The sequence below is a fragment of the Manacus candei genome, unplaced genomic scaffold (assembly GCF_025592945.1).
Source record: "Manacus candei isolate 608988 ecotype Guabito, Panama unplaced genomic scaffold, ASM2559294v1 h1tg000047l, whole genome shotgun sequence".
Taxonomy (NCBI): Eukaryota; Metazoa; Chordata; class Aves; order Passeriformes; family Pipridae; genus Manacus; species Manacus candei.
Genome location: NW_026138095.1, coordinates 11051381 through 11075724, shown reverse-complemented (window position 1 = coordinate 11075724; position 24344 = coordinate 11051381). Strand labels below are relative to the sequence as shown.

At 50.0% G+C, this 24344-nt stretch overlaps 1 long non-coding RNA gene across 1 annotated transcript in view; it reads left to right on the top strand.

Annotated features, from left to right (window-relative positions):
* The window catches only part of LOC127475613 (uncharacterized), a 62024-nt gene extending 39351 nt beyond the window's left edge, over positions 1 to 22673 (top strand). The window contains exons 2-3 of the long non-coding RNA XR_007906252.1: positions 12120 to 12316; positions 22550 to 22673. This is a non-coding gene — a long non-coding RNA (uncharacterized LOC127475613). The remainder of the gene's footprint in view (positions 1 to 12119; positions 12317 to 22549) is intronic.
* The last annotated feature ends 1671 nt before the right edge of the window (positions 22674 to 24344 follow it).

Here is a 24344-nt window from a genome sequence, read left to right as displayed (position 1 = left end):
CCAGGTTGCTCCAAGCCACACCTAACTTTGGACACTTCAGGGAAGGGGCAGCCACAGCTTCTCTGGGCAACCTTTTATGTGCTGGGACACAGGAGACAATCTGGAAATGTCCCTGTGGCTGCTTTTTAGGGAGAGCAGATCCAGGTGGAGGGAGGATTTGTGTGCAGGGATGTCACGGACCTGGGAAACAAGTAGCACTGAGGTAACCAAAGTTACCCCCAAACTCATCCAGTTTTACTAAATAGCAGATACTCCCTGTGTTTATCCAGAGACAAAGGGAAATGAAGGAGAAAGCAGGAGTGGGATCAGGGAGGAGAGAACTGTCAGTCACATTCAGTGGGTGGGATGGGCTCTGATGTGATGCATCAGAGGAGGGAATCTCCTTTAATGGGAAGATAATGAAGAATGAGCATCAAGAACTCTGTTTCCAAGGATTAAAAAACTCCATGGAGCCAGAGTTATTTGCATAAGCACCTCTCCTGAAATGAAAACATATAAATCATTTCCTGGCCTCCCAAGTAGCTGTGACTCAACCCACAGGACAGATAAACTCACAGCAGTGGCTTCCTCTTGTCTCTGCTCCTGAGGTTCAGTTTGTGGCTTCAGGGCCTTGTCTGTCTGTCCCCACAGGGCAGGAGTGAAAGTCAAACCTGATGTCTTTGCTTCAGTAAGAGAGAAAGACCCTTGGGATCTAACTTGGAACTCCAGGATTGTCTTGTAGTCTCATATTTTAAAATGTTGGCAATGGTATTTCTAAACAAACCTTGCTTTTCATCATTTTCTATTTTTTCCTTTCTTTCTTTCTTTCTTTCTTTCTTTCTTTCTTTCTCTTTCTTTCTCTTTCTTTCTTTTTTTCCCTTTCTTTCTTTCTTTTTCTTTTTTTCTTTCCTTTTCTTTCTTTTCTTTCTTTCTTTCTTTTTCTTCCTTCCTTCCTCCCTCCCTTCCCTGAGTTTAAGAGTCTTGGTTTATTTTCACACACAAACACAGGGACCTGTGGCTGTTCCCCAGGAACATCCAACCTCTATGTTTTGGAGCAGCTGAATTGCCTTTGTGGTGGCCCTTTCCCATGTCCTGCTGATTACAGAGTTAATTAATACCAAAAGAAAGATTGTAATGAAGGATTTAGACATGAAAGAGAGGAGGGTGACTTGTGTCTGAGCATCACTGTTCCTGTTCTGATGGGTGAGTGCTCCTCTAGTCAGGTGTTTCTGGAGCTGCCTCCTCCTTGAGACCATGTCTTTGGACCATCAGGATCTTCATTTTCTGCTTTTTCCCTTCATCTCCTGCTGCACCACCTCCAGTTTCACAGGGTTTGTGTGGTCACACAAACCTGTCACTCCTTGAGCAGAAGTGACAGACTGGAACCTCTCCCAGGAGGGTGGGACTGTCACAAATCTGGGGTGTCAGGAATACACACGATTTTCTGTGGTCAGAGTGATGCTCTTTAAGTAATTTTACACAGGATTTCAGCACAGCATCAGTTCCTATGAGGAAAGGCTGAGGGAATTGGGATTGTTCAGCCTGGAGGAGAGAAGCTTTGGGGTGACCTAATTGTGACCTTTCAGGACCTGAAGGAGTGACAGAAAAGGTGGAGAGAGACTATTTCCAGAGGCCTGGAGTGACAGGACAAGGGGAATGGCTTCAAACTGACAGAGAGTAGGGTTAGATGGGATATTGGGAACAAATTATTCCTTGTGAAGGTGAGATTGGCACAGGTTGCCCAGAGAAGCTGTGGCTGCCCCATCCCTGGAAGTGCCCAAGGCCAGGTTGGATGGGGTTTGGGAGGTGGGACAGTGGAAGGTGTCCCTGCCCAGTGCAGGGGCTTGGAACTGGATGGGCTTTAAGGTCCAACCCAAACCAGTCTGTGATTCCATGATAATGCCACTGAAGGCAGCACTGCTCAGCACAGAGGCAGTTTGGGATGATCCCAATGCAAAGTGCTGTGTCAGCATTTCCCTGCCTTTCCCAGGATGCCTGCAGTGTCCCCAGGGATCAGGGGTGCCCCAGGGTCCCTGCAGTGGGGCTGGAATTGCAGGAAGACCTGTGGAAATTCCTCCAAAAACTTTCTCCATCCTCTCTCCTGAATGGAACATTTTTAATTAACATACAATTTCCAAGGCTGCAGAACTTCATAAGTCAATGCAAATGCTGTGTTTGGACAGGAGGAGGAGGAGGCAGATTACAGAGAAATGAATCTCCCTCTCATGGCCCGAGTTCAGAGCACAGATGTCTGCTCAGTAATGGATTTCTGGCAATCAAATATTTTCTTTAATGCTGTAAGGCAGCTTTGCAGTGTTTGATCATGATTACTCTGAGCATCCCACGGTGTTTTGGGGTGTAATTAGATGGGAGCAATTTATTCCAGAGCGCAATTGTCCCACAAAGTACTTCTGTGTATGAAGTGACAGCTCGGCCAGATTTCACTTCATAAGCATTTGTGTTTCAGTTGGTGGAATTTGGGGCTTCTTCCTTGAATGCCTAATCCTAGTCCTGCTTCATCTGTCTCTGGGGGTCACTGTGAGCTCCAGAAGCACCTGAAATGCAAAGGTGCAGTTCAGTAGCCTGTAGAGTCTCTGTGTTGGGCATGCAGGAGTTTTACCTGCTTTTTTGGTCATGTCAGTGTTCTGCATGAGTTTCTATTTAAGCAGATTAGATCTGCTGAAAATTAGCCTAATGATTCCTTTTTCAGTTTCTTCCCATGAAGAAAAAAAAATCCTTAATGCTCTTGAAGGAAACTGTTTTAGAGCTATTAATATGAATTGTGTTGGTGGGCATTCAAAGGACATGCAAAGAGAGATCCAGTGCAGCACCAGTGATGAGTGTTCATTGCCTACAGGCCTAAGATAGAGGTAAAACCTCTCATTTGGATTGGTCTTCCCTTTCTTTCCTTTCCCTCTCCTTTCTCCTTTCTCCTTCTACAAAGGAAGCTGAGAGAGAACATCTCAGACCCAAACACTGCAACTTGAGCTTTATGTCACGGGGATCTTCCAGTGAAGATCTGAAAGTTGATCCCAAAAGAACAACCTGCAGCCAGCTCTGGGCTCTGGTCACTCCACCCAAACATGCTGAGGTTCTTCTGCTGTTTATCAGATGTGAAATCCAAGCCCCAGCTCTGCAGGCCATCACCTTCACCCCTGGGAACACGGAGACAGGGCCTGGGAGAGACAGGAGAACAAACCTCCTGCTGAAATCATGGAATCATGGAATTGTTAAGGTTGGTAAAGAACAGTAAGATCAAGTCCAACCCCCACCCCAGCACCCCCACCATGTTCACCACCAAGCCATGTCCTCAAGTGCCACATCCACATGGTTTTTGAACTCTCCCAGGGATGGTGACTGCCCTGGGAAGCCTGTGCCAATGCCTGACCACCCTTTACATGCAGAAATTTTTCCCAGTATCCAACCTAAACCTCCCCTGGTTGTTTCCTGTCATCCTGTCATGTGGGAGAGGAGACTGACACCTACTTTTTCTGAGAGAATCATAGAAGTGCTTATGGAAAAGGCACATGGTGGGATTTTTGGGGTGTCTTGTAGGGCCAGGAGTTGGACTGGATGATCCTTCCAGCTCAAGAGATCCCATGAGTCTGTGACAAGGATCTCTGGGTGTCTCTAGTCCATTCTTCCTCCCAGAGCAGGACAATCTTCACCAGCAGATCAGCTCAGCTGTGGCTCTGTTTAGTGGATCCCAAGAACTTCCAAGGGTTGCCAGCACACCTTCCCTGGGTGAGCTGCTTCAGGGCTGTGCTGCAGGGAAGCTTTTCCTTATTAAAAAGAGAGAAGACAGAGAAATATTGGGGTGAAAAGGCTTTCCAAAGCCTGGTCAAACCAGTGGATGAAATCCACTCCAACCAGATCCTGCTGTTGCTGATCTGTTCCTCATGTTGGGAAAAGAAAAGCTCATCTGCTGGTTTTCTATCACGCCCTAATCAGACTTTGCCCAAACTTTGGGAGTATTAAGAATGAGCTGGTGTTTGGTGCTGCACAAAAACAGCACAGCATCATTTTTCTCATCCCCAGTTTTCCCTTAGAGGGAAATTTCAGCAAGTGATGGTTTCCTCATTAGAGTCTCAGATAAAGGAACATATTCTACACCAAAATCCCAGATTTAATGATCCTGCTTGTCTGTACCTTTTTGAGTCTATCACAATATCACCATTTATATTTATGAGATTATAGAGAGATTTAAAATGTTATAAACTTCCCAAATCCTCAGAGTAAAAATAAATAAATAATTAAAGGAAGAAGTGTTTACTTTGAATTTATGAACAAAACCAACAAAGCCAAATCCTGGGGATGTGGGCAAGAGAAGTGAGTCCTGTTGGGCAGAGAAAAGTGGAAAAGCAAAAGTCCATCTTGGCTGGAACTTGGGAGTGTTTCAGTTATCCTCACTCACCTGCACTATGGGGGAAACCTGGAGAGCTCCTGGTTCCTCAGAGTTTATCAGCAAACTGCTGGAATTAAACCCAGCTATGGAGGAATTTCCCTTGGACAAAACACGTGGAAAACCCCAGGTTGTGGCTCCCAATTTAAATATAACAAGGTTTTACATTCCTCCTAACTGTACAATGTATGGATTCCATCCCCTGCCTGATGTACCATCAGGAACCTCTGCCCTGCTTCTTTACCAGGGATCTCTGCAGAGGAACCTTCCCAGGCCTGTCACGTGCTACCTTGCTTCTTCCCACTAATTTTTTGCTATTTTTCCAGGTTTTTTGGTCAGAAATATCAGAAAAGCTTAACAGATAATGTGATGGATACCTCAGAGCCAGGTTTTTGCAAAGGACAGGAGTATTGAAGGTCCCAGGCTTGATTTCCTCATCCTCTATATTCTACAAAACCACCCTCTGTGGCTTTGCCCAAAAGTGTCTCCTGAAATCCCAAATCCTGGAGGTCAAAAGTCTTGAGTGAAATCCCTGTGAGTCTGCCCCGTCCCCCTTCTCTGGGCTGTGCCAGGTCCAGCAGCCACACCTGGGAGGTGTGAGCAGATGGAGGTCTCTCTGTGCCTTCTGACATGTCCTCCTGCCCCAGGACACGGCAGGTGAAGGTGCTGAAGGGCTGGCAGCTGCAGAGGAGGAGGAGTTTCTCCAGAGATGGATTCTGGAGCTGCTTGAAATCTCACCATTCCTCAAAGCTGTGTCCTGCCAGGCCTTGGCCTTGTTCATCCTTTGCCTTGTGCTGGACACAGGAGCCCAAATCCCTCCTCCAGCCCTGCAGTTTGACACCTGAGCCCAGCTCACTCCTCAGCCTGCACTGAGTCAGTCCCTTCATGACCCTGGCAATGTTTGGACATCTCCATCCATGCTCCTTCTGGGCTGTCTCCTGCAATCCCTGACCATGGCATATTTGGACCAGTCTGTAAAAGTAATGACTCAGTTTCTGGGTCAAAACCTGTGGAAATCAGCACACACAGTAGCTGTGGCTTTGAAATCTTGCCTCCAGCTGGGAAGGAAGTGACCCTTCCAGAGCAGGGAGACGATTTCTAAAGCTGATGGTGTTTTTTTGTCTGCACTGCTGAGCCCTCTCACCAAGGTGTCTGTGCTGCCTTTTCTCCTTAACCTACTTTAATTATTTTCCTTACCTTGAAATGACAGCAGGACTTGGGACAGAAAACCAAAAAAAGGCTTTTCTAGGGGAGGTATGAAAGGAAGGCCAGAGAAGTGATGCAGAGGAGTCCATGCCTGTGTGACCAGACCCACAGTCCTCCTGAGCTTCTTCAACCCCAGAAGGACTCAGAACTCAAAGGTTCTTCAGCCTCATGGCCCAGCCCTTCCTGGAGGAACATAATAAGGAGCACAAGTGCTGTGAGGAGCAGCTGAGGGAGCTGGGGGGGCTCAGCCTGGAGAGGAGGAGGCTCAGGGGAGACCTTCTCACTCTCTGCAACTCCCTGACAGGAGGGGGGAGCCGGGGGGGTCGGGCTCTGCTCCCAGGAACCAGCAGTAGGACAAGAGGGCACAGCCTTGAGCTGCCCCAGGGCAGGTTTAGGTTGGACATTGGGAAGTTCTTCCCAGAGAGAGGGATCAGCCCTTGGAATGGGCTGCCCAGGGAGGGGGTGCAGTCCCCGTCCCTGGAGGGGTTTGAGCAGAGCCTGGATGTGGCATCAGTGCCATGGTCTGGGTGACAAGGTGGGGTTGGGTCATGGGTTGGACTGGATGATCTCAGAGGTCTTTTCCAGCCTTGTTGATTCTGTGAGTCCGTGATGAACCTCGATGTGACCTGGGAACATTTCTTCTCTCTGTCTCCACCTGCACATGGACAATCCTGTCCACACCACACGTGACTGTGCCCAACTCACAGCTCTGTTTTTCTCCCACTCTGAGATGATTTAGAGCCAAAAAACAAATGTTAAGATGCAAAAGCAAGAAAAGTGTGTCAGTGGTGTTTGGCTGGAGTCCAGGCCCGGGAGCAGAGCAGGCGTGGGAGCTCCTGGGAGGTTGTTGCTTGACGAACTCCCACTTGAAACGGCTGATGAATTTCAATATTTGGACAGATGGCTGGAGTCCCAAACCCGCATTTAAAATACATAGTGAAGCTCTTCAGAAATTGCAGTATCTTCCTTTGCAGGGAGTTATTTCTTGGAAGAAGGTGTTCTTCCTTTTTTGTTGTTGTAATGACCACAATTGGTCTTCCCACCACAGGTTGTGCTGGATTTGGGATCATTTCCTTGCTTGCTGTCCCTCCCCACGATATTTGTACCACACTAATTTTTTTCCTGCAATCAGGAAATGCTCTGGTATTACCAGGTAACAGACTTTAATAGGTCTATTTTCACATAAATTACAACCAAACTCTCCACTTGGCTGCATTTGCAAAGCAAGGAAGGAAATCATATAATCACATGGTAGTTGTAGTGATAAAAAAGAAGGTAGAAGAGCAAAATTATAGTATAAGAAGCTTAACCATAATCATTTAACCTTTCTCCAAATCAGTTCCACTCTACTGAAAACACTCTCTTGAACCTGCCTTGGACACTTCCAGGGATCCAGGGGCAGCTTCTCTGGGCAACCTGTGCCAGGGCCTCCCCACCCTCACAGGGGAAAATTCCTTCCCAGTATATCCCATCTAACCCTGCCCTCTGGCAGTGGGAAGCCATTCCCCCTTGTCCTGTCACTCCAGGCCCTTGGAAATAGTCTCTTTCTTGTAGCTCCTTCAGGTCCTGGAAGGCCACAATCAGGTCACCCCAAAGCTTCTCTTCTCCAGGCTGAACAATCCCAACTCTCCCATCCTTTCCTCCCAGCAGAGCTGCTCCATCCCTCTGATCCTCTTGGTGCCTCCTCTGGACTCTCTCCAGCAGCTCCATGTCCTCCCTGTGCTGTTCCCAGGGCTGGAGCAGCTCTGCAGGGGGGTCTCCCCTGAGGGGCAGAGGGGCACAATCCCCCCTGCCCTCTGCCCACGCTGTGGGATCAGCCCAGGGCACGGGGGGTTCTGGGCTGGGCCATGTCCAGCCTGTCCCCCACCAGCCCCCCAGGTCCTTCTCCCAGGGCTGCTCCATCTGCTCATCCCCAGCCTGGATTGATCCTGGGGGTTGTCCTGACCCACCTGCAGCCCCTCAATGGGGCCATTGGCAGGATCAAATCCCAGGCATGTGCCCTCAGAACCTATGGAGAAGAAGGACCTCCAGAGCCAGCCCTTCCCTCCCAGACAAACACTCACAAACCATACTCTGCAGACTGAATCTCACTGAGGATGAAGGTTTTTGCTCTGTTAACATGAAAAACATGTACACCAAGTCTTGTCGGAGTGTAAACTGCCTGGTAGCTTTTTTTCCTCAAGGAAGATATTTATTCAACTCCTCCTTTGATCATCCAGGGGCTAACAGACTCAGCTATCCCTGGGCAAATAAGACTAGTAACTATTATGTTACAGCCACCAGAACAGGTTGTTTTAGTGACACTGATTTATGAAGAGCTCTCTTTTTTGAGGCTATAACGTTAATTAAGTGCTTCTGGAGAGTTTGGATAAAAAGCATATTTACTCTTGCCATAGTGAAACGCTCAATATTTTGTGCATTTCACAAATATTTCTGATATCTGTCCGCAGAACAACGGGCCAGCAAAGCAGACAGCTGCAGGAGGAGCAGCCCAGACACACTGCTGAAATAGTCAATTATTTAGATTAATTAATGAGTAATGGCTGTGCCTGCATTTTGCATGTCATTTGAATATTCCAAAGCCAGAACTTTCAGCTGTTCCTGTGTTACTGGCAGAGCCACACTCCTTGCAGCAATCACAGGGAATGCTGCTCTACAGAAACTTCCAGGTTTTTGGGGGTTGAGAAACCCAACAGCAACTCTGTGGACTGGCAGAGACTTGTGTTCAAACAGCTTTACAGTAGGTGGGCATCCATTGGGATTTATTCTGTAAATTCCTGGGAACCTACAGCCACATTCTGCTCTGTATTCAGGCACCTTCCTCCCACAAAATTACCAGGGATTACGTGCTTTTAAAAATCCTACTGGGTGCTAATTTGCATTTTTATGTGCCTGGCTGCACTGAAAAAAAAAAACACAAACCATGCCTGGCAGCCAAGTCTGAAGGAATCCAAGGAGAATCCCCTGGTCTCTTCTCACTCTGGGATTTGGGACAGACTCCCATGTTCAGTGACACTGCTGCTCATCAGGTGCCTGTACAGCCCTTCAGGGGTCAGTGGCCAGAGAATCAGTCCCAGGGTGGTTTGGTTGGAAGGGCTCAAAGCTCATCCAGTCCCACCCCCTGCCATGGGCAGGGACACCTTCCACCAGCCCAGGTGGCTCCAAGCCCTGTCCAACCTGGCCTTGGACACTTCCAGGGATTCAGGGGCAGCCACAGCTTCTCTGGGCAACCTGGGCCAGGGCCTCCCCACCCTCACCCACCGAGTTCCACAGAAAGAAGTTTTGAATCCAGAAAGCTCAGTGGGGATGGTCTTTGGTTCATGCCAACCCCAGAGCCATCCCTGGGGATGGGTCTGGAGTTGCACTGGATGATCTTTGTGGGTCCCTTCCAGCCCAGCAGATCCTGTGACTGTCTGGGACAGACTGGGCCAGCACAGACTGTGCCACGAGGTGTGGTAATGCTCACATGGGCAATTGCCAGGCAGTGGCATAAAACTGAGCTTTTTCCTGACAGCACTGAACTTCCCAGGACGGATTCAGGCTCAAGTTCCCCAAAATGGACTGTTGCTCCTGGGTTTTTCCCCATCAAATCCTGCAGAGCAACCAAGAGATCCACAACACAGAGAGAGAGAGGGACCCCCCGGCTCCCTCCTTAGAACCTCAGAGTTGTTAAGGTTGGAAAAGACTTCTAATTCTTCATTAAGCCCAACTGTCAGCCTAACATTTCCAACCAAGCAATTCCTTCCCTCTGCCTCACCAAGAAGGAGGAAAACATGCCAGAGAGCTGTGGGAAGACTCCTTATGCCAAGGCCCCCTCAGCTTCGCTATTTGTTCAAAGTATCCTCCTTCACAAGGGGACAGAAAAGAAAAATAAGATAATGCTGCTTAAAAATATTCAAGAAATAAAATAGTGCCTGCAGGAACTCCAGGTCAGGAAGCTCTGAAACAGGTGAGGGAGCAGTGAGACCAGAGCAAAGCTGTTTCTCTGTTTCTGGAAGCACAAATGCTTCTGCTTTGACATTGGAATGTCCTTGGAGCAAAACACAAAGCTGGATGTTGAGGTGTCTCAGCTGGGGAGGGAGGGTTGGATAACCTTCCAGACCCTCAGTCACAGCCCCTGGCAGGCAGGGAGGAGCTTTATAAATTATGCAGGTGCCAAAGACACCAGATACTCTCAGAGGAATGAAACCACTTGGAAAAGCATTCTGAAAGTGTCTTCCTGGGCATTAACCCCTCTGAGGCTTGAGCCAGGGGTGAGAAGCACAAATACAGGTCAGTGGAATGCCAACTTATTTGGCTATTGCCCTGGGGCTACACAACCCCTCAAAGAAGCCCTTTGTCCCCTCTCCCTCTCCCAAGAGCTTGGAACCTGCCATGAAGTGTCAGAGGACATAGTGGTCCATTGCTGTTCCCAGCCTGGGGCAGGTTGTGTGGCATTCTCTGAATCCTTGACCATTCCTGGGGTGTCCCTTGCTCATCTCAGTGACTCCGGGAATTTGCTTCTCTCCCTTTCTCCCAGGGAGCTGATCAGGGCCGATCCCTTGGGCTGACTTGCAGTAAAACCATTCCTGTCCCTGCAGACAGACCTCCTTCTGCAGGGGAGGTGATGCCCCTCTGGCCAGCTCTGTGTGCAGGATTATGAGCAGCAGCAGCAGAGGGGCAGCAGGTACAAAGGTCTGCCCGGTGGGGACATCCCCATGTCCACTGGCCACGAACATCTGAGCTGCAAATCGGAGTTCCTGAGGTGGGCGAGAAACCTGAGCTACTGGTGGCTTCTCCTGGAAAGCTGTCACCCCTCCAGACTGCTCCAAGCTGGCACCATCTCCCTTCCCTCCCCTGGGGGAGGAAGGGCTGCAGGGAGCTGGGAAGGCCAAGGACTCAGAGAATGTCATACAACCTTCAGGGCTGAACCCACCCCAGGCTGGGAACAGCAATGGACCACTTTGTCCTCTGAGAATTCATGGCAGGTTCCAAGCTCTTTGCAGAGGGAAAGGGGACAAAGGGCTTCTTTGAGGGGTTGTGTAGCCCCAGGGCAATAGTCAAATAAGTTGGCATTCCACTGGCCTGTATTTGTGCTTCTCACCCCTGGCTCAAGCCTCGGAGGGGTGAGAGCTGCTCTCCAGCTGTGGGGCTGCTCTTGGGTGCTGCCCCATCCCTCTGAATTTACCAGGCAGGAGCCAGATTTGGCTTTTCTCATGTTCTTGAACTTCACAGGAAGGAAAGCAAGAGCAGTCAGCCCAAAGCTGAGCTCATTTCTGAGCACCTGGTACCCTGGACTCCTCCTGAAAGGTTATTTCCATCCAGTCTGTATTTTCTGTTATGCCCAAAACTGTGTCCCTCGGGCTGTGGGACCCACACTGAGGGACTGACCAGTGCAATCAGTGCCCTCCACTGAGGAGATGCTCTGGCAGGCACTTAGAGTGTAGATTTGGGAGACTTGTGGTAGATTTGGGATAGTCCAAGGCCCATCCAAGCACTCAGATGGTCATTGCATCAATGGAACCATCAAGGTCTTCTAAGCTGAGGTGTTCTCAGAAGAGCCTGTCTATGGGAAGAGTCTAATCTAATTGAGAGAAAACTTAAAGAAATAATTTAATAGTCTTACCCAGATTAGTTTTGGTTTTGTGTCTCCTTGGATCCAAACAGAGACATAAAACTCCATCCAAAGCCAGCGTGAAAATCTAAGAAACATCCTCAGCAGACTGCAATTAATTGAAACAAAAAGAATGCACCAGGTCTAACCTGATGAGCTGACACATAAAATACCAATAAATGGAAACTGATAGAAGTGGAAAGGGCTGATGACTTGGAAGAACATTTCTGTAGAGCCCAAAATCAGCCATGTGGCAATAAAGAAGCCTCACCCTCTCAAGAAGACACCTCCTTTCAAGCTGCAAAAAGGTTAAATTTTGAAGTCAAATCCTATGATAAATAAAATATCACTGAACTCTGCATGAGTGCAGGAAGAGCTGTGGATTAGCATAGCTTGAGATGAAATGCCAGTCCACGTGTGGGTGTGGAGAGGGGGCTGTGCACAGTGTGCTTGGCAGATCCTTTGGATCCTGAAAACAGCTCTGAGAGAAAAGCCTTCTAGAAAACCTTTAAGTCTGATTAAACCTGCTCTAGCTGGACAAGCAAGGGCTGCTGAATTTGGGATAAATTGGATGTATTTGTATGTTTTGGAGGCTGAGAGCAAGATTTACCCTGGCTACCCCTGGACCTAGAGGTACATTCCTGTGGGATGAAATTTCAGCCTGGCAACCCCCTGTCCCAGGGGTGGAACAAGATGCTGGAAAGCAGAGCTGGGAAAGGGCCCTGAGGGTCCTGGTGGTGCCAGTTGTCCCTGAGTCAGCAGTGCCCTGGCAGCCAGGAGGGACATCCCTGTCCTGGGGCATCAGGGAGGGGATTGTCCTGCTCTGCTCTGCCCTGGGGCAGCCTCACCTCAACATTGGGGCAGTTTGGGGGGACACAATGGAAGGAAGAGATTGAGCCATTAGAGAGTGTCCAAAGGAGGGACACAAGGATGGGGAAGGGCCTTGATTTGAAGGTGTGTGAGGACACTGAGGGCACTTGGTGTGTTCAGCTGGACAAGAGGAGACTGAGGGGAGACCTCACTGCAGTTCCACCTTCCTGGGCAGGGGCAGAGGAGGGGCAGGGACTGAGCTCTGCTCTGGGGGGACCAGGGACAGCAGCCAGGGAATGGCTGGAGCTGTGTCAGGGCAGGCTCAGGTTGGATCTCAGCCAAAGGTTCTTCCCCCAGAGGCTGGTTGGGCACTACCCAGGCTCCCCAGGGCAGTGGGCACAGCCCCAAGGCTGCCAGAGCTGCAGGAGGGTTTGGCTGATCCTCTGGGGCACAGGGGGTGACTCTTGGGGATGGGCCTGTGCAGGGCCAGGAGTTGGACTGGATGATCCTTGTGGGCCCCTTCCAGCTCAGCACATTCTGTGCCTCTGTGATCCCATTCCTTTCCTGCAGGTCCCTGTGTCACTCAGACATGTGCCCTTCACCTCCCCCCAAACCAGGGTAACACACAGGACCTGGTTGGTGCTTCACAATCACACCTTCAGCCCCATCCTCTGCCAGGTGCCCATCAGTGCCCTTGAGCAGGGAGCAGTGCAGCAGGTGAATAACACAGAGTAGCTGAAGAGGTTTGGAACCACTGCAGCAGCTCGGGGGGCAACACAGAGAGGGAACAGTCAATCCCTGTGGAGACACAGCAGTCCAGGCTGAGGGAGACCATTCCACTCCATTGGAGACTATGGAGAGTCTTGCCTCAGGAACAGCAAGAAGAAAAATCCCACCTTTCTGCTCATCCTGCAGTGCCCAGTGTGATCTCCTGTTGCTTCCCACAGCACAGGGAGGAGCAGTTGCCAAGTGGACTTGCTGGCACTGCTGTCCCTGCACAGTTTCCCAGGGGAGCTGAAAACAGCAGCTGCCTGAGAGCCAGGAAACTTTCAGGCTTTTTCTTTTTCTTTTTTTTTTTTTTTGATCTCCTTGAAGGTTTGGAGCTTTGAGGGAGCCAAGGAACGCAGGTGCTCCAGCAATTAGGAGTCCACGTCCTTCCATGGAGCCATTGAACATCCCAATTATGCTGCTCTGACAAAGGCTGCATTCACCACCACATCTGTTATCTCCATTTACAGGAGCTCTTTTGTAAACCTACACATGTATTGCTCTTGGCTGGTTCCTCTGGGAAATCTGCCTGTCTCACTTCCAGCTTTATGATGGTCCAATTACTCCCATTCCTGCCTTTGCCCTGTCCCATCCTATCGATTTATACCCTGTGCAGGGGGGATTTATCCCCTCCCTCGGTGTGGAGCAGGCTGTCATGGCAGCAGCAAGTTAGCAGAGGGTCTGGAAGCAGGAGAAGGTGATCTCTGAGAGGGCAAAGAGAGCTTGCATCAATCCTGCAGGAAAAGAGGCTGGAGCAGGGATAAAATCCCAGGTTGGAGAGCACTGTCAGGGAGTGTTCCATGAAACCTTCATGCATGGCATTCCCAGGACAGACAGATGGGATCCCAGGACATATTTGGGATCCAGGGCAGACAGGCTGGATCCCAGGACAGACAATCAGGGTCCCAGGACACACAGGTTGCCCAGAGAAGCTGTGGCTGCCCCATCCCTGGAAGTGTCCAAGGCCAGGTTGGACGGGGCTTGGAGCAACCTGGGCTGGTGGAAGGTGTCCCTGCCCATGGCAGGGGGTGGAACTGGATGATCTTTAAGGTCCCTTCCAACCCAAACCATTCTGTAATTCTGTGATTCAATGTTGGCCTCATAGTCCTCTCCTGCCCTTGCTGTCCAAGTCTTCTCCCCTCAGCCTGTGGGGTCTGAGCCTGGACCTTGTCTTGTTTTGGGGAGCTGGGTGGGGAAGAATATCAAGAATGTGTATTTTTCTGCTTCAGAGCCTGTGATCCTGTGTCCTCCAAACCAGAAACAAGCTGCCACTCCTGGCTGCCCCCATAATAAATGTGCCAAGCAGGTTCTACCCTGAGAGTCCCACCCAGCCCAGCAGTCACTGTCCCCTGCCCAGAACTCCTCTCACTGGAGTTGCTGCCTGGCTCTGGAGACCTGCCCACCAGGATCTTTGAAATGGCTCAGGAAAAACAGACCTGAACACTCTTTTCCTTGGGGTTTCATTCTGCTTTTTCATAAATTTCACATCCCAGAATTTCATTCCAATTGCACTTGCTTCTACACTTACTGTTGCCTCCTGGTCACAGAGGTATCTGCAGTTTATAAAAATGCCAGTTCAATGCATTTCTGTAGAATATGATGGGACTGGAATTGAATCTCCTGCTTGTTTGGGTTTTCATTTCCTTATCAAGGCAAAACTAACCACATATATTTTATATATTCAGTGTCACCATGGCTCCATTTCCCTTGCCCTTCTCAATGGAGCAGACACTCCTATTTGGATATTTCCCTGGTGGACTCAGCCTTTTCTGGGAATGCTCTCCTGAACTTCAGGTGGGTCCTGGGGCAGGAATTCAACCTCTTCAGCCTCTCTCAGAGGGAAGGAGGGGGGGTGCAGTGGGCAGGGCTGAGGTGGGCACTGCCAGTGTTATTGCAGGATGGGGTGTCACTGCCATGGAAGGACAGGGACTGGGCTTTACCCCCAGCACATTATCTCTGGTCACCTTAGAGACAATTAATGGGGCAGGACAGAGAGGAGGAAGAGGTGATGGGAGGAGAAGGAAGTTTCACATGGTGGCAGGAAGCAGGCCAGGCCAGCAGGGACTGGGATAAGGCACCTCAGGGAGGCTCCAGGATTTTTGTCACCTCTCTGTGGCTGCTCTGCCATCACACACCTGGTCCTTGCACTCCCTGGAGCAGGACTGTCAGGACTCACTGTGTGAGCACCCACTGCCCCTGACCTGTAAGAGGTGGGTGTGAAGTGCAGGGAGTGATGCTGGAGAGGGATGTTGATGCCTTAAAATCTATATTCTCTGAATTTAGGAAACAATGTGCCCCTTGCCCCACCTGCCAGGCCCTACAGTGAAGGGCTGTCCCAGAGAGGACAAGGAAGGAGGTACAAAACACTTGTTCTTCAGGCTCTCCTGGTTTCCCACTTCCCAGCAGTGTCTCTGGGGGTAGAACTGACCCTTCCAGCACTGGGGTTCCTTGAGCTCCTGCTGACAGATCCCAACTCCTGCTAACACCAAGGGCTGCTGTTCCAGGAAGGAAAGACAAACAGGAAGGAAAGTGCTAACAGTTGCTTTTGATTATCCTTTCTTCCTCAGCTGTTTTCTCTTGACTGATAAGCAGAGTGGAGAGATTAAACAGACATCCCTGGCATTGAAAAACTGGAGCACAAGAGCCTTACAGCTGCTTTGCACAGTTCCTTCATCACACCTCTTCTGTGTTCCCTTTTAGGGAACACTCCTTGTAGGAGTGTGTTCAAGTCTGAATGGAGCCACCAGCACAGACCAGAGGTTGCCCAAATATCCAGAAGTGGTTTGTACGGATTTAGACTGACACACTTTCTGCTTGACATGATTCCAAGCCTGTTTAAAACCTCCTGTATATCAGTATTCCCAGGGAGGTGCTCCAGGACTCAGAGAGACAAATTCACCTTCTCTCTCACTGCCTGTTTATAAAAGGATGGGACATGTCAGAGAGATGCAGAGGAGCACCTGGGGGCTGGGCATCCACCTGAACAGCTCAGCTTTGGGAGACCAAGCTCTGCTCTTTTTCACATAACACTTTCTTCTCTATGCTGACTCACTGCCCTGAGTGAGTGGCACAAGGAGCAGGAATGCCCTGATTGCTTTGCTAGGTCAGAACCTTCCAAATTAATAATTTCCTCTTCCATCTGACAGTTTCTGTGAACACCTGGAGCTGCCCCAGGGCCTGTCAGGCTGGCAGAGGTGCAGGGCAGCACGTGGTGTGTGTCCTGGAGCTGCCAGGGAATTCCTGCTCCTGTGAGACCTGCCCCAAAGGCTGTCCCTGGCCTGCCTTCCACAGGCAGCAGCAAAGGAATAATCAGGAAGACCTTCCTGCAAGGAGCAGCTCAGATGTGCCTGGATCTGTTCAGCACTGCAGGAGTCCTGGAGACTTTGCTGTGCTGCTGATGATTAGCCTTTAATTTGTGATGTTGTAATTAAGGCCAAATGTAGGGAAATCCTAATGATGCTGCAAACCCACAGATGTGAGAATCCTGAGAGTAGGAAACATAAAAAAATCTCCCAGTGCCAGGGGAAGTGTCAGTGCAGACTTGCTCACTCTGGGCCAAAGGGGAAGCTGCTGCTGCTGAAGGATAAATGAAGCTTTAAATATTTTCCTGCTTTGAAAAGATCAGAGCTGCTCCTGCCTCATGTGAAGGCAGCTGCTCCTGCCTTCATCAGTGAAGAATCAATAAGAAAGTAGGAAGCCCCAAATTCCATTTCATTGTGAGAACTCCAGACTTGTGTTCCTCCTTTAAAAGCCTTTATTCTGTATTGTCCTGACCTGATGTGTTTTGTTATAGGCTTGAGTCCAAAGAGGTCACCCAGGTCACTTGGTTTTATCCTGGAGGAGACAAATTCCATCACCAAGAGAGTACATGGTGATGAAAGACTGAAGACATCCTTTGGTGACTGGAGTCCAGGATGACCAGGCCATTCCCTTAGGGGAATAGGGACCACCCAGGGAGGTCTGGGCCCAGCCTAGGACTGAAAGGAAGGTTGGCTAAGATCTGATCTGAGCCCTGAAAAGCCTCCCCAGGGGATGGTGAAGCCCAAACTGTGCCAGCCACTGGCTGAGGGGTCCTCAGAGAACACAAACAACAAGTGCTCCTTGTGAACTGCTCTTCTCTTGCAGGAGGGGCTGGAAAAGTGCTTTGGGATGTGGGGTCTGGGGAACAAGAGCAGTTTCTCCCTGGTGCTGCTCTACTGAGCCAAAGTAAAGTGGTGGGAGCTGCTTCCACAGTTCCACCAGGCTGGTCCAGGGCTCCTTGTAGCAGTGCCTCCTGTCCACAATGGTTGGTGAGTTATGGGGTCTCTGGGCTCTCCAGAGCCGGCTCCATCCCAAGGCTGGGACTGCTCCCTGCAAACTCTGCCTTTTCCAGAGGTATTTGAGTCTGTGGAGCTTGTGGTCAGTGATCCCAGCAAAGGTGTGCTGGCTGTTGCTTCCCCCCACTCCCTGTGCACAGTGGCATCCTGGGAATGATGGGGCACCTAAAGGAGGGGAATTATCCCACCCAAGACCAGTGGCTTCCTGAAACACCCCCGGGATTTAACTCCTGGCATCTCTAACATCCCTCTTGGTGAGCAGAGATTTCATAGGGCAGCTCTGACGTGGGCTGGGCTGTACCACTCCCCCTCTGGAGCCTCAAAGTTAGGGGAGCTGATTCCTCTCTGCTCCCCACAACCCCCTTCCCAGCAGGAATCCCTCCAAGAGTTCATTTGGAGCCTTGGATCATGGATGTGTTTGCTTCAGTGAGCTTTCACGTATTTTTTTAATGCATTCACCTCCCTGTAAGTAGTGCCTTTTAATTTCTCATGAATAATGATTAGTCTCTAACTCCAATCAGTCCTTAAGATCCTGCACCTCATCAGGAAGTTAATTACACTTAGTAAGCAATTGCAACAAAAGACGTGCTTCTTGTTGACTCTGCACCAAATCCTCAGCTCCTCTCCTGACAGGCCTTTTGTCATCTGACTGAGGAGTATCTTGGCCTCCATTTATTTACAAGGCTGTCTTTATTTCAAAGAAATTCTGAAGTGACCTGACAGGGAGAAATCTGAGGGAATTATGAGGGAGGACTCGCTGACAGCAAAAAAAAACAGCTGAGATTTCCAGTAATAAGTGTCAGTTCGAGTAGTGAGATGTCAGATCAGCTTATTATAGTGCATGAAAGGCCTACTTCTCCACCTGGCTGGATCCCTGGGTTACTCAGTGGCTGGTTATGGGATTGATTTCCATTTTCTAATTTGTATGAGCACATGCAGGTTCTTGAGCCAGGTCCCAGCTTTCTGCTCCACCTCCTGAGCTGCTGGACAGGGGCCCTCCTGCCTCAGGTTCCTCCTTGAGCACCAGCAACCTCTGCATCAGCTGCTCCAGGTCCTTTCTGGCCTCCTGTGAGAGCAGATTCATTTCATGCCCTGAATGAGCCTGGATATCTCCAAGAACTGGGGGAAAATAATCCTTGGCCACCAGCTCCATCATGGACATGTGTCACATGCAAGTGTCCTTGAGGAGCTACAGCCTCTGGGAGCTCTCTCTAACAACACAAGCACCTTAGAAGGGAAGATTCATTTCAATCCCTTTTATTCCCAAATGTCTACACCCTCCACAGGCTCAGATTCCCCAATATCCTGGGGGGGGAGTTCCTCTCTTGCCTTTCAGAAGTTTCCCACAGTGATCACACAATTCTCCAGCAAACCTGCATTTTGTGCCATTCCCACGGGTCAGGGATAAGGTTTCTGATGTGTTGCAGGTCTCTGCTTTCCTGTTTGGAACTAATCCTAAGGAGGTCTGAGGGTGGTTTGTAGTTACCCAACTCTCTGTAGTGATTTTCCTCTTAAACTAAGGATTATTCTCCACACAATCTCCATCTTCATGAAGTCTTTCAGCATCTGCAATTGTGGGGTTTGGCTCATAATGTTGCAAATGCTGATCTTTGTCTTATTTTCACCTCATGTGGCATCACCAGTGTTGCTCATGCTACCACAAAATGTGCTTTGTCTTCTTGGAGACACCACACCAAGGCTTAGAAGAACCACAGAAAAAATCAACTAAAATCTCCCCTGGTGCTCCTGAGCATTTCAGCTGTCACAGAGAACACCCTGTCACAGGGAAAGGGTGTGTTTTGGAACGTGTGAAATGTTCCTTTTCCTTCAGATCAGTATTTTGAGCCCTGTTACACTTATTATGAAACCCAAATTACATTCACTATAAAGCCATCCTGGGTCATCCTCTGAATAGGAAGGTTTCATGTGCCTACAATGACCTGTCTATGCTTCTGATTTTTAGTTGTAAAGGACAGGACTCCTTTTTCTGAAGATTTTAAAGACCATGTTCTCCAGGATGGAGCTTTAAGGCAGATTTCCATGGAGACTTGTATTGTTGCTTGGTCTGTGTGAAATTCATCATATCCCTCTGCATCAGCTGGGCAGAAAAGCTGGGATTGAACCAGCAGATCACTGGTCAGATGAGGCAAATCTGCAGGCCAGGAGCTGAGGATCCTCAGAGCTTTTTAGGCTTTTCCTTATATAGGGTTGGTGCTTAATTTGCTTATTGTTTGAGGTGATTGAAAAACGACACTGAATGGTTATTGAGGAACAATCCCTGTCCTGCTGTGGGCTGGGACTGGAAGTGCTGCAGGAGGGGCTGGAGCCAGGAGAGCCTGTCCCTGCCCTGTGTAGCCATAAAACCTATAATAGATGAGTTTTAGTATATCCTGCTGGTACTTTTGTACAAAATCCCTAAAGTGCAGCATTATCATTCTCTGTTAAGAATTTCAACAGACAAGGGATTTTAACAATGTGGAGGGTTTTCTATCTGCAAAAATGTACTGAGAGAGAGACACAACACCTGATATGACCAGTCAAAGCTACTCAAGAGCCTTGAAACCGTTCCAGAGGCTGATAGTGTGTCAGAGGAGATGAGGAAGGGGAAGAGAAGATGAAGAGAGGGATCTTTTTGGGCCCTCTGAACTCAAATTCTCGAGGGTGGTACAATGGGAGAGATGGCTTTGGAAGTGGGTGTAACAGATGGGGTAATGGCCAGATATCGTAATTAGAATGTGAATATTGTAATTAGCCCAGAGAATTATTTCTCCTACTTTAAGGCATCACCTCCAAGGGGCTTTGGGGACACCTCTGGTGGCATCTGTGTCTGTGGTGCTGCTCAGCCTCTGCCTGGACGGGCTTCAGTGTGTGTGAGGCTCAGGGGGAAGTTGCCTGAGGCCTGGATTTGAGCTGCAATTGAACCCTTTTCATGGTTCATGACCTTAAAAAGTGCCGTTTGTGGTTTGGGAAAATGGGTCGATGCATCAGTGGTCTGGTTTTCCTCTGCTCCCTGCAGGGGTGGGCACGGCCTCAGCCACTTCCCCAGCCCTGCTCCCCTTCCCCCCCAGGACAGGCAGCCTGGGCACTGACCCCAAAGCCCCAGCAGCCTTGTTTGGAACTGCCAACCCCAAATTTCTTCAGGCATCACCCTACTTTGAGCCTCTGCAGCCCCTTCCTGCCTGCTCAGGGTTTACCTGAGCCTGTGCTGCCAAACCCAGCTTTTCCTCCCTTCCAGCCTCCTCCAACATCTCTCTGTCTGTCTGTAAAGATTCCTGATGTCTCTCACATTCATTAGCACTTTGCCATCTGCTGCCTTAATAAAGTAATAAATGAGTGTCGTGGTGAGTTTCTTGACAGGGTTGAAAGCTTCATTTACATAAGGATTTTCATCCATCTTTTCTAATTCTGCTCACTTTCATCTGACTCTTTAGGTTCCTGGAGGTTCCAAAACACTGTGGCAACACCGAGACAGGTGTTGATAAAAAATACCATTGTGAGATCCCAGGCTGATTTGTCCTCAATGACTTTCAGAGTAGGGCTGTTTAAAGCAATAAAACATTTCTTCACACCACACTTCCATCTTTCCAGGCCCTGTATTCCAGCCCCTGGTGCTCCAGCAGAGCAGGTTTTGCTTGGGTTCACAGGACACCAAAGCACCAGGGGTTTGTTCACCGGGTGCTGCTAATTTTAGGTCAGGAATGTAAAAAAATGCCCATTTTAGAAGCTGTGGTTCTTTCCTCCTCGTGGGTTTATGCAGCAGGGAGGACTGATCCTGCCTCACTTCTGAAGGAGTTAAAGACCCCAGCAGAGAGGTCAGGATTGCTTCCCTGCTGGATGTCTCTGTGTTTATCAATTATCTCTCCACTGCAAGAGTAGCTGTGGCTGACGAGGAGCTGGAGTGTTCCAACATTCATCACAAAGCTCCTCCAAGCTTTAGTTGAGACAGGAATTAGGTTTTGCAGGCAGGTTTAGCATCAGGAGTGTGAGGGAAGTATGAGAACCAATTGCAGTTAAAGATGCTCCACAAACTCCTGTTAGAAGGAGGTTGCATGGTGGGGTGGCCTTTCCCTGTACTCCTGTTTTAAAGGCTGTTTCCCTTAAATCAGGGAACATCCTGGATTGGAAGGGACCCACAAGGACCATCCAGTCCAACTCCTGGCCCTGCACAAGCCCATCCCCAACAATCCCCCCACTGTGGAGTCCATCCCTGCCCTCTCTTGCTGAAGGAGGTGAACTGGGGCACACAAAGTTGTGTGTGAGCACTAAACAGGCAACCCTTGGAGAGCAAGGGGGAGAGAAGGATGTTGAGGCTGCAAGAGCAGAGTCCCCTGGCAGTGGGGTGTCAGGGTACACTTGCTCAGTGACCTTAGTTTCAGTGAGGTCTGTTGTCTGTTGGCTCTGCTGAGAATCCTGAACTTCTGCTGCTCTTGGTTTGCCTGGTAAGAGTGAACAAGGCTCTGATTTCAAAGAATCATAGAATATCCTGACCTGGAAGGGACCTACAAGGACTATCCAGTCCAACTCTTAGCCCTGCACAGACACTCCAACAGTCCCATCCTGTCCCTGAGGATCAGGCAAACCCTCCTGGAGCTCTGGCAGCCTTGGGGCTGTGCCCACTGCCCTGGGGAGCCTGGGCAGTGCCCAACCAGCCTCTGGGGGAAGAACCTTTGGCTGAGATCCAACCTGAGCCTGCCCTGACACAGCTCCAGCCATTCCCTGGCTGCTGTCCCTGCCCACACAGAGCAGAGATGGAGCTGCCCCTCAGGAGGAGCTGCAGCCTCCAGTGAGGTCTGACCTCAGTCTCCTCCAGCTGAACAAGCCAAGTGCCCTCAGCTGCTCCTTGAGTGGCCTCCCCCCTAAACAAGGGCTTTAATCCAACAGAAGTGTCCTCACACCCTCTCTCTGCTCCAGCCACCCCAAGGCCACCTGCCCACCTTGTTTGCTGGATGAACCTGGGGGATGTGAGTCGGCACCATCTCCCTCAGAGGCACTGGAAGAGTCTCTGGAAGGACCAGAAGGCAACTGAGCATCCCCTGCATCTCACTCTGAGTTCCAACCCATCACTTATGGCTCAGAGGGATGGGAACAGCCTGGGATCCCAGACTGGCCCCCCAGGAGCTCCTGCTCCAATCATTGCCAAAGAGGGATTAAAACAGTCCCATTGACCTGAAAATCAGTGGGGAGCCCAGAGGGCAAAATCTGGCCTTCAGATCATTCAAGGACTTTCCCACAGCAGCCATGTGTGATATCAACCCCCCAAAAAGAGCTCTCTGTGATATCTGTGGGAGTTGTCACGGGTCTTGGTCTGTACCTGTCACAGATCTTCATCCTAGAGAAGAGGAGACTGAGGGGAGACCTCAGTGCAGCTCCACCTTCCTGGGCAGGGGCAGAGGAGGGGCAGGGACTGAGCTCTGCTCTGGGGGGACCAGGGACAGCAGCCAGGGAAGGGCTGGAGCTGTGTCAGGGCAGGCTCAGGTTGGATCTCAGGCAAAGGTTCTTCCCCCAGAGGCTGGTTGGGCACTGCCCAGGCTCCCCAGGGCAGTGGGCACAGCCCCAAGGCTGCCAGAGCTCCAGGAGGGTTTGGCTGATGCTCTGGGGCACAGGGGGTGACTCTTGGGGATGGGCCTGTGCAGGGCTGAGGGTTGGACTCACTGATCCCTGTGGGTCCCTTCCAGCTCAGCAGATTCTGGAATCAGGCAATTCCAGGTAGGGGCTCAATGGAAGAATGTGACACCGACAGCTGGGTGGGGTTTTTTGCAGTGGTTTTATGGGTTTCTTTTTTTCCCTGAGAAATAAATGATGTGCTTAAAAAAACGCAGTTTCAGAACTTTTTGTGAGTCAGTACATAGTTTCAGCTGGAGGAAAAAAAAACAGAGAGAAAAAAAGATGAAACAGCCTAAGTTAAAGGGAAATAATTAAATTCCAACTTTTTTCCAGACACACCAATTTGTTTTGAAATCTGGCTATAAATTCTCATTGTAGGAAGGAATGAAAAGCAACAAGGTTAATTGCACTGAGATGGGGAGGAGGGGGGAGTTTGTCAAATTTTTTATACTTTTCCTGTTGTTCCTGTTTGTCCTTTGATTTTTGTGAGGAAAATGAGAAGGCATTTAAATCTCTTGTGGCACCAGAAGAAGCTCTTTTCTTGATGACTGGTGAATGTCTTCATGGACAGATTGGAGAGGACAGGGTGCTTTGTCCTCTCCCTCTGGAGGGGTGTAAATGTTACTGCTGCCCTACAGGACCTGCTGACCATGGAATCATCATGGAATCACAGAATGGTTTGGGTGGGAAGGGACCAGTTCCACCCCCTGCCATGGGCAGGGACACCTTCCACCAGCCCAGGCTGCTCCAAGCCCCATCCAACCTGGCCTTGGACACTTCCAGGGATCCAGGGGCAGCCACAGCTTCTCTAGACAACCTGTGCCAGGGCCTCCCCACCCTCACAGCCAAGAATTTCTTCCCTATCACCCATTTAACCCTGTCCTCTGTCAATTTGAAGCCATTCCCCCTGGTCCTGTCACTCCAGGACCTTGGAAATAGTCTCTCTCCATCTTTCCTGCAGGTCCTGGAAGGCCACACTTAAGTCACCCCAAAGCTTCTCCTTTCCAGGCTGAACAATCCCAGCTCCCCCATCCTTTCCTCCCAGCAGAGCTGCTCCATCCCTCTGATCCTCTTGGTGCCTCCTCTGGACTCTCTCCAGCAGCTCCATGTCCTCCCTGTGCTGTTCCCAGGGCTGGAGCAGCTCTGCAGGGGGGTCTCACCTGAGGGGCAGAGGAGGAGAACCCTCATGTCCTCCCTCTCCCCCCCTGCCAGGGTTCCTCACTCTCTCCCTCCTGCTGATGTGGTCGTGTGGCTCCAGCCTGGATGAGCAGGGCAGGCAGGGAGATGAGTGTGTACCTCCAGCATCAGAACAGCCCCCAGGGCTTCCCCCTGTGCCTGCTGAGAGACACCCACCTTGTCCCAGCAGTGGGATGGACAAGACTCAGCTTCAGGAAATCACCTCCACTTTTGAAGCAAAACACTCCCCACAGCAGTGAGGAACAAATGATGGTCAGTGCATTGAACTCTGGTACCTCTCTGTGTAACTAATTCATCCCTCCCTTTCTCAGGCAGGGGAGAATCCCTCCAAAATTCAGTTGCCTGAACTGTGCTGGAGGCTCCAGTCCCCTCTGCTCCCCTCCATCCCTCCAGTCTCTTTTAACCTCCTGACAGCTCTGCCACCAGCCAAAATCGATACGACCTCGGTGTCTCAACCTAATCAGTTATA